Raw genomic sequence first — 15,122 nt, forward strand, 5'->3', positions numbered from 1 at the left:
TGATTATTTGAACATCAATTTGGCTTTGACCATTACAAGTAAAATATTATCATGCTCTATATGTTTAGGTTATACATATGTTCATCACTAAGTATACGAAGATATATGCTCTTAGTTGAATAACTTGAAACTTAGTGGATGATTTTTCAGTAATTACTTATCATGTGGATAACATTTTGACTTATCGTATATGCCTTATTGACCACTGTTGCTTGACATGCTATGCTTATGATATGTGCCATATGTATGCCACGCATGTTGTAACACCGGCATTTTTTTTTTTTTAAAAAACACAGCGGAAGACTTTATTAACAAACACACTATAAGTCGCGTCATTACATTAATCTGAGTAATTAAGTTTAAGTTTACACAACGGTGTTACGTTAACACAAAACATTATTTATACAAAAGACCACATCAGAGTTGGGTTGTCAAACATGTCTTCTGCAACAGCACCCATCCCGACTAGCAGTACCTAAACCTGCAAAAGGGGGAAACATGTGGGGGATTAGCGCACCGCTAAGTGAATGAAATCTATCTAACAGATATAGCTTAAGCCACACACAAGCTATATACTAACAACAACACTTGTTAACTACCAACTAGCATACAATAAGACAATACGAGGATCAGCGGCTTGTACGAGCACACGACTCTCAGCTGATCGGGCCTGAGTCTACCGATAGTCCCTGCTACTCAATTCACAGTATAGTTATCCAGATGCAGGGGATGCATCATTCACACTATACTCCACAATCAGTAGCCTATGGACCCAACCTCCCCTAGGCACGGTTGACCTCATACGGACTCTAACCTCTCCTAGGCACGGTTTCGAGTCCCCAGTCTCCCTAGGCCCGACTGGTGTCATTCACACAGTGTACACATAAATCACATACAACATCAGGCATACTATATCATTCTAACATGGCAATTTCTACACTATGCATGGTAAAAGAGTCAACCACAGTAGCATGATATGCTACTTAAACTATATCCGGAGATAGACCCACTCACCAATTACCAGCAACTGCTCAGTTATTATTTCTGAGCTTCCTCCTTGTCCTTATAACCTGAGAACAACACAAACAAAGTTAATATACATATCCAATAAATAATATAATCATTTCATACAATTAACTAGGTCATAACACCATATATTCATAATTTTATGAGTCTACATCATGACTCCACTCAATAACGGCATACAGGTGCGTGTAAAACACGACATACACACTAAAACTCCTTTTTCGACCTAAAAATAGTTTGATCTAGTTTCTTAAAAGTTCATTATTGAAAAGTACTCTTCAATACGATTCCAACGATATTTGATTCATCAAAAACGGAGTTACGGTTTGAAAGTTACGCCCGTTTCAATTTCATAAAAGGTACTGTAGCAAATAGTGATTTCCGAACACTGTAGCAACTCGGTACTGTAGCAACATGGTACTGTAGCAACTCGGTACTGTAGCAAATAGTGGTACTGTAGCAATCCCGAACACTGTAGCAAATAGTGACACTGTAGCTAATAGTGACACTGTAGCAAAATAGTGATACTGTAGCAGTTCGGGTACTGTAGCAAAATACTGTAGCAAAATACTGTAGCAAACACTGTAGCAACTGGTTCGAACACTTACGCTGATTTCGAACATTTTTCGCCCAAAACTCGATTTTTGAGCGTTTTTGACCAAATTCTAAGTACAAGGAAGCTACTAAACATATATGCAACCTATTTCTAACATCAATTAAGCATATCTAACATATTTCATGAAGATTCAAGCTCAAAAACCACACTTTTATTCAAGAACACAAAAAACCCAATTTCTATGAATTAAAGCACGAATTCAAGCTAACAAACCTGGATAAATGATCACAAGGATGATATGAATCAATCCTTAAAGCCTCACAATCCAATTTAAGACTTAGATTCAATTAGGGTTTGTGAAGGGATGAAGTTTAGGTACGTTCTTATTTTTGAGAATGTTCAAGAAATGAAGATAAGAAGCAGATATTTACACATTTATGTGGGTTATAACCCATACCCCACAACACACGGGTATTTACCAGTTATCTTATCTGATAACCTTTCGTATCTCTTTAGGCGGTCCTAACGGAGACCAAATTAAATAAACCAACCTGTTCTGGGACCCTTGTCACAAACTGATCTTAACTCCATATTCAATTAATAATAAATATATTAATAAAATAAAAGCATAATTTAAACACAATTATAAACCTAAGGGCAATTAAGTAATCTTACTTCTAACTCCGGTTTCAGTCTGTTACAAATCCACCCCCCTTAAAGAGATTCCGTCCTCGGAATCTGGTCTTGCTCAAACAGATGAGGGTAACGGGTCTTCATCAACTCTTCTGTCTCCCACGTCAAGTTAGACCCTAAGCTGTGTTTCCATTCTACTAAAACCATCGGGATCTTTTTCTTTCTTAACTCAGTAACCTTTCTGTCGACCACTCGAATAGGTTCCTCAACCAACTTGTTACTCAAATCAACTTTCAAATCTACCAGCGGTACGATTTGTGTCTCGTCATCGACTTTACACTTACGCAAATAACACACGTTGAATGTATTATGAATACCGGCTAACTCTGACGGAAGATCTAACACCACAGTCTGATCATTCAACACTTCACTGATCGGAAACGGACCAATAAATCTCGGTGCTAACTTACCACGTTTACCGAATCTGATAACCCCTTTCCACGGCGAAACTTTCAGATACACTCGTTCACCCACATTAAAGGTTACTGGACGTCTATGCGGATCAGCATACATTTTCTGCCTATCTCTAGCGGCTTTCAACTTTTCTCTCGCAATTGCAACTTTTTCGACTGTCATTTGAACAATTTCGGGACCTGCAAACTGTTTCTCCCCGGCTTCTAACCAACAAGTCGGAGTTCTGCAACGACGACCGTATAACATTTCATAGGGCGGCATCCCTATACTCGAATGATATGAATTATTATACGCAAATTCGACCAACGACAAATGTGTATCCCACAAACCACCGTATTCTAACACACAAGCCCTTAACATATCCTCCAAAGTCTGTATCGTTCTTTCACTCTGACCGTCTGTCTGAGGATGATAAGCTGTACATAAATTCACACGTGTACCCAAATTCTGTTGAAGACTATTCCAAAAATTCGACACAAATCTGGAATCTCTGTCTGAAACGATCGATAATGGCACACCATGTCGACTAACTATCTCGTTTATATACAATTCGGCTAACTCACTTAATGAAGCTGTTTCACGAGTAGCAAGAAAATGAGCACTTTTAGTTAGGCGATCCACTATTACCCAAATCATATCATGTCTTTTCTGAGTTCGAGGTAATTTGGTCACAAAATCCATCGTTATATGTTCCCATTTCCACTCTGGAATCTGTAACTGACGTAACGAACCATAAGGTTTCTGATGTTCGGCCTTCACTTGAGCACATATATGACACTTTTCGACATAACGGGCGATATCTGATTTCATTGTTTGCCACCAATACACTGTTTTCAAATCATGATACATCTTATTACTACCCGGATGTACTGTCAATCTGGATTTGTGAGCTTCCGTCATGATTAAATCCCTCAAATCTCCAAGCTTAGGCACCCAAACACGATTGTTTAAGGTCTTTAGTCCACGTTAGTCATCAATTAAGTCCACTTTTCGTTTGGTCATTTGTTCAGATTTAATATGTTCGTCCTCTAAAGCACAGACCTGAATGGTTTTTAAGCTGTTAATCAAATCTGAAGTTATATTCAAACGAAGAAATTTCACATTTTCACTTGACTTTTTACGACTTAGCGCATCTGCAACCACATTTGCCTTACCCGGATGGTATTTAATTTCACAATCGTAATCTTTGATCAACTCTTGCCATCGTCTCTGACGTATATTCAATTCTTTCTGTGAGAAGATATACTGCAAACTCTTGTGATCTGTATATATAACACAATGGGTTCCATACAAATAGTGTCTCCACAGTTTCAAAGCAAACACTACTGCAGCCATTTCAAGATCATGCACTGGATAATTCTTCTCATGAACTTTCTACTGTCGCGAGGCGTAGGCGATTACTTTATCTCTTTGCATTAATACACAACCCAACCCAGCATATGATGCATCACAGTATACCACGAAGTTGTCTGAACCTTCTGGTAAAGCTAACACTGGTGCCTGACACAGTAGCTGTTTCAAAATCTGAAAAGCCTTTTCCTGTTCATCAGTCCATCGAAAGGCTACATCTTTACGAGTCAACTTAGTCAACGGACCCGCTATTTTCGAGAAATCCTTGATAAATCTGCGATAATAACCGGCTAATCCCAGAAAACTCTTAATCTCAGTCGGAGTCTTCGGAGAATTCCAATTCATTACCGCTTCTATCTTTGTCGGATCAACTTTTATACCTTCGGCACAAATCACATGACCCAAAAACTGCACTTCACGTAACCAAAATTCACACTTTGAAAATTTTGCAAATAGTTGTTCACGTTTCAACATGTTTAAAACCTGTCTCAGATGTTCAGCATGTTCACTTTCGGTCTTTGACTACACTAGTATATCATCTATAAACACAATCACAAACTTATCTAAGAACGGACGACACACTCTATTCATTAGATCCATGAAGATTGCTGGCGCATTCGTCAACCCAAACGGCATGACAAGAAATTCATAATGACCATACCTTGTTCTGAACGCTGTTTTCGGTATATCTGATTCAGCAACACGAACCTGATGATATCCGGATCGTAAGTCTATCTTAGAAAAGAATGAAGCACCCTGTAACTGATCGAACAAATCATCTATTCGAGGTAATGGATACTTATTCTTCACTGTTCTTTTGTTCAATTCACGATAATCAATACACATACGCATTGATCCATCTTTCTTTTTAACAAACAATACCGGAGCACCCCACGGTGAAGAACTCGGTCGAATAAAACCACGATCTAATAACTCTTGAATCTGTGACATCATTTCACGAATTTCAGATGGCGCTAATCGGTATGGAGCTTTTGCAACTGGAGTTGTTCCAGGAACCAACTCAATCTTATATTCGACTTCCCTTACCGGCGGCAGACCTGGTAACTCATCTGGGAATACTTCGGGAAATTCTGATACTATCGGAATATCGGCCACTGTTTTCTTTTCTTTCTTCGCATCAATTACATATGCAAGAAATGATTCACAACCCTTTGACATCGACTTTTTCGCTTTCATCATGGTTATCAACGGAAGATTATACCCGCTCCGCTCCCCTCGGGCTACAACACGGGTTCCATCGGTCGAACGAAAGGTAATCATTTTCCTATCACACTTAATATTAGCCCTAAGCGAGCTCAACCAATCCATTCCTAATACTACATCAAAGCTAGGAATAGGTAACACTAAACAAGTCACCGGGAAAGACTTCCCTTCGATCTCTATACAAACCCCAGACACATATGTTGTGATGGGTGTGGTCTTACCATCGGCTACTTCTACACTAACCGGCTTGGGTAACACAATAGCTGGTAAATTCAACTTAGCACAGAAATCTAAGGACATAAAACACCTATTGGCACCACAATCAAACAATACGCGAGCAGGTATTGAGTTGATTAGAAACATACCGGTGATCACTTCGTCGGTTGCCACAGCATTTTCCACCGACATCTGAAAAGCTCTAGCCTCTGCTGTTGGAGGGTTCTTCCTCTTCTGCCCACTCGAGGCAGTTGACCCTCCAGCTGATGCTGAACACGCCCCTGACCCTGCCCCGGAACTACCACTCTTCGACGGACAACTAATTGCACGATGCCCTGGTTTGTAACAACTCCAACACACACTATTCGGATACGGGCATGCTGAAGACTCATGCCCAACAACACCACACTTTAAGCATCTTCTTGTAGCCTCAGAACACTGACCACTGTGAGAAGATCGACACGTGTGACACCAATTCCCTTTACCTGATCCAGATCCAGTACTACTCTGACCACTTTTACCCTTCGATTTAAACCCACTAGACTTCTTAAATTTAGATCCTGATTGACCAGATACTTATCCACCTTGTTGTAGCACATTACCAAACATTCTATTTCTGGCAGCCTGAACATCACTTTCTACCATCTTAGCCATCACAACAGCTTGAGACAATGATGTAGCTGTTCTAACAAAAGTTCTGTACTCAGGCAGAATGATATTAACAAAATGCTGGATACGAGACGCTTCGTCTGGCACCCATTGTTGTACAAACCTCAGTTTATCCATAAACTTCTCTACTACCTCATCGATCGTCATTTGAGGTGTCATCTTCATTTCAAGAAACTCAGTCTTGATTCGGTTCATATCAAATGGATTACAATATTGTTCACACACCTTCCCATGAAACTGCTCCCATGTGATCATACTCACTTGCTCTTTTGGTATACTAGAAATCAAAGAATCCCACCAAATCATAGCCCTACCTTTCAACAGTCTACTAGCATATGTTACCTTCAGCTCGGGTTCACACTGACACGCTTCAAATACCCTTTCAACTTCTCGCAACCAATTGAGAGTTACAGTCGGATCAGTACTTCCAGAGAACTCGGAGGGTTTGCAATCACGGAAGTTCTTATACGTACATCTTTTGGGTGGTTGCATGTAATGTTGATGGAACATTTGCATTTGGTATGGATTCATCATCATGGGATTTTGGTAAGTAAAGGTGTTTTGTGGTGGCATATAATATTGGTTAGGTATTTGCTTCTGAAACTGGTTCTGGGGCACATTAGGTATCGTTTGGGATTGCGCGGTTGGGAATCCAGGTGGTGTATCATCATTTCCAGAATGCCTCGCCAATTCAAGCTCATTAATTTTGTCCTCGGCCTCTTTTAGCTTGCTTTCTAACTGAAGGATGTAACTACTCTGATCATCATCTGACTCAACACCTTCTTCTGGTGCTCTGAATGTTCCGGGGTTAGATGGGCCAGTTGCGTTTCTATCAGCCATACCTGTGCTACAAAACAGCTCACACAAAAGCTTAGTGGATAACAGTTAGTTCAATCACAACTAACACACGTATATCCTATTTTCACTTAGCCCCCACTCCCACAGACATGTTTGACTTGCCTCAGGGTTTGGGAACAAAATACGCGCACGTATTTGCTGCCAAACCATGCTCTGATACCAACTTGTAACACCGGCAATTTTTTTTTTTTTTAAACACAGCGGAAGACTTTATTAACAAACACACTATAAGTCACGTCATTACATTAATCTGAGTAATTAAGTTTAAGTTTACACAATGGTGTTACGTTATCACAAAATATTATTTATACAAAAGACCACATCAGAGTTGGGTTGTCAAACATGTCTTCTGCAACAGCACCCATCCCGACTAGCAGTACCTAAACCTGCAAAAGGGGGAAACATGTGGGGGATTAGCGCACCGCTAAGTGAATGAAATCTATCTAACAGATATAGCTTAAGCCACACACAAGCTATATACTAACAACAACACTTGTTAACTACCAACTAGCATACAATAAGACAATACGAGAATCGGCGGCTTGTACGAGCACACGACTCTCAGCTGATCGGGCCTGAGTCTACCGATAGTCCCTGCTACTCAATTCACAGTATAGTTATCCAGATGCAGGGGATGCATCATTCACACTATACTCCACAATCAGTAGCCTATGGACCCAACCTCCCCTAGGCACGGTTGACCTCATACGGACTCTAACCTCTCCTAGGCGCGGTTTCGAGTCCCCAGTCTCCCTAGGCCCGACTGGTGTCATTCACACAGTGTACGCATAAATCACATACAACATCAGGCATACTATATCATTCTAACATGGCAATTTCTACACTATGCATGGTAAAAGAGTCAACCACAGTAGCATGATATGCTACTTAAACTCTATCCGGAGATAGACCCACTCACCAATTACCAGCAACTGCTCAGTTATTATTTCTGAGCTTCCTCCTTGTCCTTATAACCTGAGAACAACACAAACAAAGTTAATATACATATCCAATAAATAATATAATCATTTCATACAATTAACTAGGTCATAACACCATATATTCATAATTTTATGAGTCTACATCATGACTCCACTCAATAACGGCATACAGGTGCGTGTAAAACACGACATACACACTAAAACTCCTTTTTCGACCTAAAAATAGTTTGATCTAGTTTCTTAAAAGTTCATCATTGAAAAGTACTCTTCAATACGATTCCAACGATATTTGATTCATCAAAAACGGAGTTACGGTTTGAAAGTTACGCCCGTTTCAATTTCATAAAAGGTGCTGTAGCAAATAGTGATTTCCGAACACTGTATCAACTCGGTACTGTAGCAACATGGTACTGTGGCAACTCGGTACTGTAGCAACTAGTGGTACTGTAGCAATCCCGAACACTGTAGCAAATAGTGACACTGTAGCTAATAGTGACACTGTAGCAAATAGTGATACTGTAGCAGTTCGGGTACTGTAGCAAAATACTGTAGCAAATAGTGTAGCAAACACTGTAGCAACTGGTTCGAACACTTACGCTGATTTCGAACATTTTTCGCCCAAAACTCGATTTTTGAGCGTTTTTGACCAAATTCTAAGCACAAGGAAGCTACTAAACATATATGCAACCTATTTCTAACATCAATTAAGCATATCTAACATATTTCATGAAGATTCAAGCTCAAAAACCACACTTTTATTCAAGAACACAAAAAACCCAATTTCTATGAATTAAAGCACGAATTCAAGCTAACAAACCTGGATAAATCATCACAAGGATGATATGAATCAATCCTTAAAGCCTCACAATCCAATTTAAGACTTAGATTCAATTAGGGTTTGTGAAGGGATGAAGTTTAGGTACGTTCTTATTTTTGAGAATGTTCAAGAAATGAAGATAAGAAGCAGATATTTACACATTTATGTGGGTTATAACCCATACCCCACAATACACGGGTATTTACCAGTTATCTTATCTGATAACCTTTCGTATCTCTTTAGGCGGTCCTAACGGAGACCAAATTAAATAAACCAACCTGTTCTGGGACCCTTGTCACAAACTGATCTTAACTCCATATTCAATTAATAATAAATATATTAATAAAATAAAAGCATAATTTAAACACAATTATAAACCTAAGGGCAATTAAGTAATCTTACTTCTAACCCCGGTTTCAGTCTGTTACACATGTGCCCTTACATGCTTGTTGAAACTACTATGTTAGTATCCATAGTGTTGCATGATATGAATACGTGTGATGCACTTACTTGTTTGCCATGTTATGTTATGCTTGTGTTTTAACATGCTTGTTTGAACTTACTCTCATGCTCTAGCATCTAAGCTTATAAATATGATTGTTATGCATGATTGTTTACTTGACAATTGATCTAATATATATTAGCTTTTGCATGCTACTCTCACTAATGATCCACATTGTGCTATGTGCAATATGCATACCATGCTATGCTATATGGTTCTACATGCTTGCTTAAAACTACTTGCTTCTATACATGCATGAAATTAGTAGAACTAGTGGAGTAATGTTGGTACTTAATTATAATGTTGCATGATATACTAAGGCTTCTTCTCACTACATGTTATATCACACATTCATGCTATACTATTCATTAACTCTGATATATGATGGTTCATACACACTTTTGATCTTACATGCTCTCTAACGATCACATATATTGGTCAACGTGCTCACTCTACTATCTCTGTTATCTATGACACACAATGATTCTTATGCTTGCTATATATTATTATGTGTGTTTACTAACCCTTGATTGAAGGTTTATCCAGCTCGTTGAGTTCATATCACTCCTTACTTGATATTATGACTTATGTGTGTACTAATCCTCTTTTCTATGAGTCTTATATTGCACATTTCAAGGGGGAGCTATATCAACTACGGTTATGTAAGATTCAAGGGGGAGAATTACTCTAGGGCGCGCTTAGTTCCAGGGGAGCTAACCTTTTTGCTTCGACAAAAGGGGGAGAAAGTGTATCGTAAGTGATGTTAACACTTATGTCGGCATACATACTTAAAACACTTACTCATATGTTTGTCATCATCAAAAAGGGGGAGAATGTTGGTTAAGATTCCAATCATAATGTTCATAAGTTAATCACTTTGTTTTGATGATGACACAAAAGAGATAAGTGCTTAATCATATGTAAGACGACATGAGTTCATAAGCCTACACTATCTCTAGCAAAAGACCAATACATAAATAATTAAACTTGGTAAATTTGCTATGCGGCTGCACCAGGGTCGACCGTGGGTCTGACCGTGGACGTCCTGTACCAACGGCTGCAATCTTTTTCAAATTTATGTTATGCGGTCAAGTACACGGTCGACCGCAGTTCGACCGCAGTTTTCTCTGTAGCCAAATTCATCCACTTTAAGATAGACTACTTCGAGGCATCTATAATTTACAAAACCTTTTTAAACATACTTATAATAGTTGCCTTCTTTGTTTTCAAACGTGTTTTGAACCGAAAGATGTTAATCTTGATTAATCACACCTAATGACACCTTAATGACAATTTAACTTGAAATAAGATTAAACACACAAGTGTTATATCTTTTTATCCTATTACATAATGTCATTTAAACGTACTAATAATGGTCATTAAAGTCCCAATTAAAAGAGGTGCTCTCCCATTAGTTTTAAGTACCATTGTATGTATGTAAATGTAATTACTTCAAGCTAGTCAAGGTTGTAACAAGGATCATTAAGTTCCAACTAGATTTAAACTAGTTCAATGAAGATGCAACAAGGTTCTAAAGAGCTAGATACTTCCATCAAAGAAAAGACAAATGGTTGAAGTCATGGGTTATGAAGTTTAGAGTGTTGAAAGTAACCAATGAAAGCATATACTTGCAACCAAATGTTGACAAATGAATGGAAGACTTTCAATAAGAAGTTTGGATGGTTTCTACTTGTCATGGAACAAAATTCAGCATTTACCTCTTTTGGAATCAATGACAAAAGTCTCAAGATAAGATGCTTTCCTCATTTGCAAGTCCATATCCCCATCAATGAATACATCCAAAGTATAAGGTTAATGGTGGATAGAAAATTTCAGCATTTTCCATATTTGGTATTGGTAATTAAACTACTACAAAATACTTTCTTCATTTGATCATCCAAAGACAAATGCATGTGACCTTGAAGCATGCATGACTTATTGATTAAAGTAGGCAATTACCTCTTTTGGATGAGCAGGATTATGATAATGGAAAACCAAGGAAAAGATGCCATCCTTATTTGAAGAATGCTTCCAAGTACCATGGAAGTATTGGCTAGTTGTGCTAGTTCATTGCAATTCCATTTTGCCTATTTAAACAAGGCTTGGAGACAATTGAAGATCACCTCTTTCCAACATACTTTCAAAGTCATATCAACTTATCTCCCAAGCCTCAAGCACAAATCTATGGAGAGATTATAAGAGAGAAAGAGAGTTTCTACTTACACTAAGTAGAATTATAATGTAAACTTTATGCTTAACATTTGTATCTCTAAGTTTACATTGTGAGATACTTCCTTGGAGGGGTTAAGGAAGTTAAATGGTTCTTGCAATAGGAAACACATATCTTACTTAATGATTCAACTTCCTTAAAGGGATATAGGAAATTGATTAATTTCATTGGAAAGTAATACTTGTCCAATGAAAAGACAAGTTTGATCTAAGGTAGGGTTGGTATGACCTATTGAAGAACTATGGGTGATTGTAAGCTTAGCTATAAGTTTACTTGTGAGCTATCTTCTTAAAGGGATCTAGAAGGTAGTTGTGATTTCACTAGGTTAAAGCATTAGGATCTTGTGGTAAGAGCTTTTGGTGATTGTGAATTCTTCAAAGGGATGTAAGGGTTCATAAGTAGCGGCTTATCGATGAGCTAGTGTTGTATCCGGACACTCCACCGGGTTTGGGGTATCATAGTGAAGAAAACTCTCAATTCGTAGAATTGGGGAGTGGATTAAGGTGGATTAGTTAACATCTACCCGAACCACTATAAATTCTTATGTTTGTGCATTTTACTTCATTTCATATATAGTCTAACAAACACAAGCATACTATTTTGTTAAAACTAGTTCCTTGGACTTGAAAACAACATCATTGTTGAACACAACATCCACGGTCGCATCTACGGACGACCATAGGATATCCTAAATCGGAAAAGTTTTAACAAATCAATTTTTAGAACTATTCACCCCCCTCTAGTTCCTACAAAATTCATCACCAGTGTATTCTCCTCCGTTATCTGTCCTCAAACACTTGATCTTTTTACCAGATTCAAGTTCAACCCGCGCTTTGTAAACTTTGAAAACTTCAAACACATCTGCATTCCTCTTGATTGGGTACACCCAACATCTCCTAGTGTAATCATCAATAAATGATACAAAATACTTTGCTCCTCCTAGGGATTGAACTGGTGCTTGCCACACATCAGAGTGAGCCAATTCTAGAGCCAATTTACTTCTAAAATTTGATGTGTTAAACTTCAGGCAATGCTGCTTGCTGATTACACAATGCTCACAGAAAGGTAGTGATACCTTTGTAAGACTAGGAATAAGATTTCTTTTGACAAGAATCTTCATACCTTGTTCAGACATGTGTCCAAGCTTTTGATGCCATGTCATAGCAACTTTATCACCTGAACTATTCGAAGCAACAGATGCTTTTAATTCCTGTACCGTCTCACCTTTCAGAATGTATAGATTAGCACCCACCTTTTCTCCTTTCATAAGTACAACCGCGTCTTTCTTGATTATCATGATCTTCTCATGTATCACCATCTTACAACCAAGATCATCTAATTGTCCTAAAGACAATAAGTTCTTCTTCAAACCCTCCACGTGTCGTACACCTTGAATAGTACGAACTGTACCATCATGCATCTTTAGAATGATATCTCCAATTCCAATGATCTTTAGTTGGTGATCACTGCAACTGTATACAGATCCTCCCGAGATACGTTCATATTGTTTGAACCATTCTCTTCTAGGGGTCATGTGAAAAGTAGCTACTGAGTCAAATAACCAGACATCAACAAATGTCTTTCTGCCTTCATTTGCTATTAGTGCTTCACTAACCAAAGCAGTCCCATCTTCTGAAATGCTTGTAGTATTTCCTTGAGGATTAGAGTTATTTAAACTCCAACAATCCTTCTTCAGATGACCTTTCTTGCCACAATTGTAGCATGTATAGGTCTTCTTCTTTTTAGACTTCGGTTTACCATGATTGTGACTCCCACTTGGGTCACGTTCCGTTGATCTCCCTCCTGACACCACCAAGGCCTCCATTTGTAGTGAACCAGCCTGTTTGTCCTCCTTGTTATTGAGCCGATTTTCTTCTTCTAGAATAGCAGCCGCAACTTCATCATAGACTAGATACTCCGAGAGAACATTATTGGTTAAGTTAATAATGCGTTGATCATACGAGTCAGGTAGACTCTGAAGTAAAAGTTCATCGCGTTCTTTTGGCTCTATATTGCAACTTAATGAAGTGAGTTGAGAAAATATAGTATTCAAAGAATTAATGTACTCATTAACTGAAGTAAATTCATTAATGCGTAGCGCATAAAGTTTCCTCTTAAGGAATATCTTGTTGTGGAGTGATTTGGTCTCGTACAATTTTACGAGGTGATCCCAAATCACTTTCGCCATCTTCTTTTCTTCTATGCTAGACAAAACGCCATCTGCTAGTGCCAGATGAAGATTTGCGATAGCCTGGCCGTCCATCTCTTCCCATTTTTCATCAGTGACTTCGGCGGAATGTCCACTGATGGCCGCCAAACACTTATCCTTTCTCTGGATAGCTTTCATCTTTAGTTTCCATAACGAGAAGTTACTCCCGTTGAACTTTTCAATTTCGAATTTCGTAGACATTGCTATAATCACAATCTTCTTTTCGACAATACTATTTTTCAGAGAAATAGTACCCGAGAACTTTTATCGAGTGAAATTAATCTTACTTATTTTCTGATGTGGGCGATCCGCTCCCGTGGCAACCACAGAGCATACGATAAGTAGATTAATACACACTAGATATTAAAACATTAGCTCTTGATACCACTTGTTTAGAAAAGTGACACCGAATTATAGCAAACCACTAATAATAATATGAAAACGATAATAAAGGAACACCGAGATTTAACGTGGAAAACCGCAATAGGGTAAAAACCACGAGCAAGGAAAGAAACGTTTCACTAATAAGAATAATAGGAATTACAACTTCTCTCTAATTACAAGGATAATTACTAATCCTTTTATCTCTTGTAATTAGGAGACTAAACTCAAACTCTCTATTACACTCTTAGAATATAAGAAGAAGAATGTGTTTTGGGATGATTTGAATGCTTGCTTATGGCTCTATTTATAGTAGTAAGGATTGGGATTTGGTGAGAGTTAGGCAAGTTAGGTAATGAAAAGTCTTACCTACAACTCACCAACAACCATCCACTTATTTTACCAACTACATCCACCAACAACATCTACCAACAACCATTTATATTTTTATTTCAACACAAGGGTCATTATATATGTCTTCACTCAGTATGCTTATTTTTCGTTTTAATTTTTTTTTCTTCTCTCGTACTTTTAGTTTGTTTGATTTGTAGCGAGTTTTTGATTTTGTTGTGTTACGGATTGTGTAGTATTTTTTATTTATCTAACAATAATATAATTTTCTACATCAGTTGTCATCATTATTATTGTTTGTCGCGAAATTAGAAATTTGTGTTAACAAAAAGACATCATTTTTATATATTGTTTTCAGAAATGGAACCCTTTATATTATTAGAGTTTCATTGACAAAAAGATATTTCAAATGTTTTTTCTTTTTCTTTGTTAATGGCAAATGCACACAGTATACGATTTTTATAAATATCTATAAAGTGTTTAACTTTTAGATTTGAACCTACAACCTTCTCACCTCACGGGAGTCGAACTCATGATCTCTCGTTAAGAGAGACACGTCACTACCACATAAACTACAACAAAATGTTTTAAATTATTTTATAAATTTGTTATTATTGACTTTATTGTTTACAATAGAAATATATATGCATAGTTAAACGCCTACCTTCTATTCACACCAAGTCAT

Source organism: Rutidosis leptorrhynchoides, chromosome 3 (assembly GCF_046630445.1).
Source record: "Rutidosis leptorrhynchoides isolate AG116_Rl617_1_P2 chromosome 3, CSIRO_AGI_Rlap_v1, whole genome shotgun sequence".
In the NCBI taxonomy this organism is placed as follows: Eukaryota; Viridiplantae; Streptophyta; class Magnoliopsida; order Asterales; family Asteraceae; genus Rutidosis; species Rutidosis leptorrhynchoides.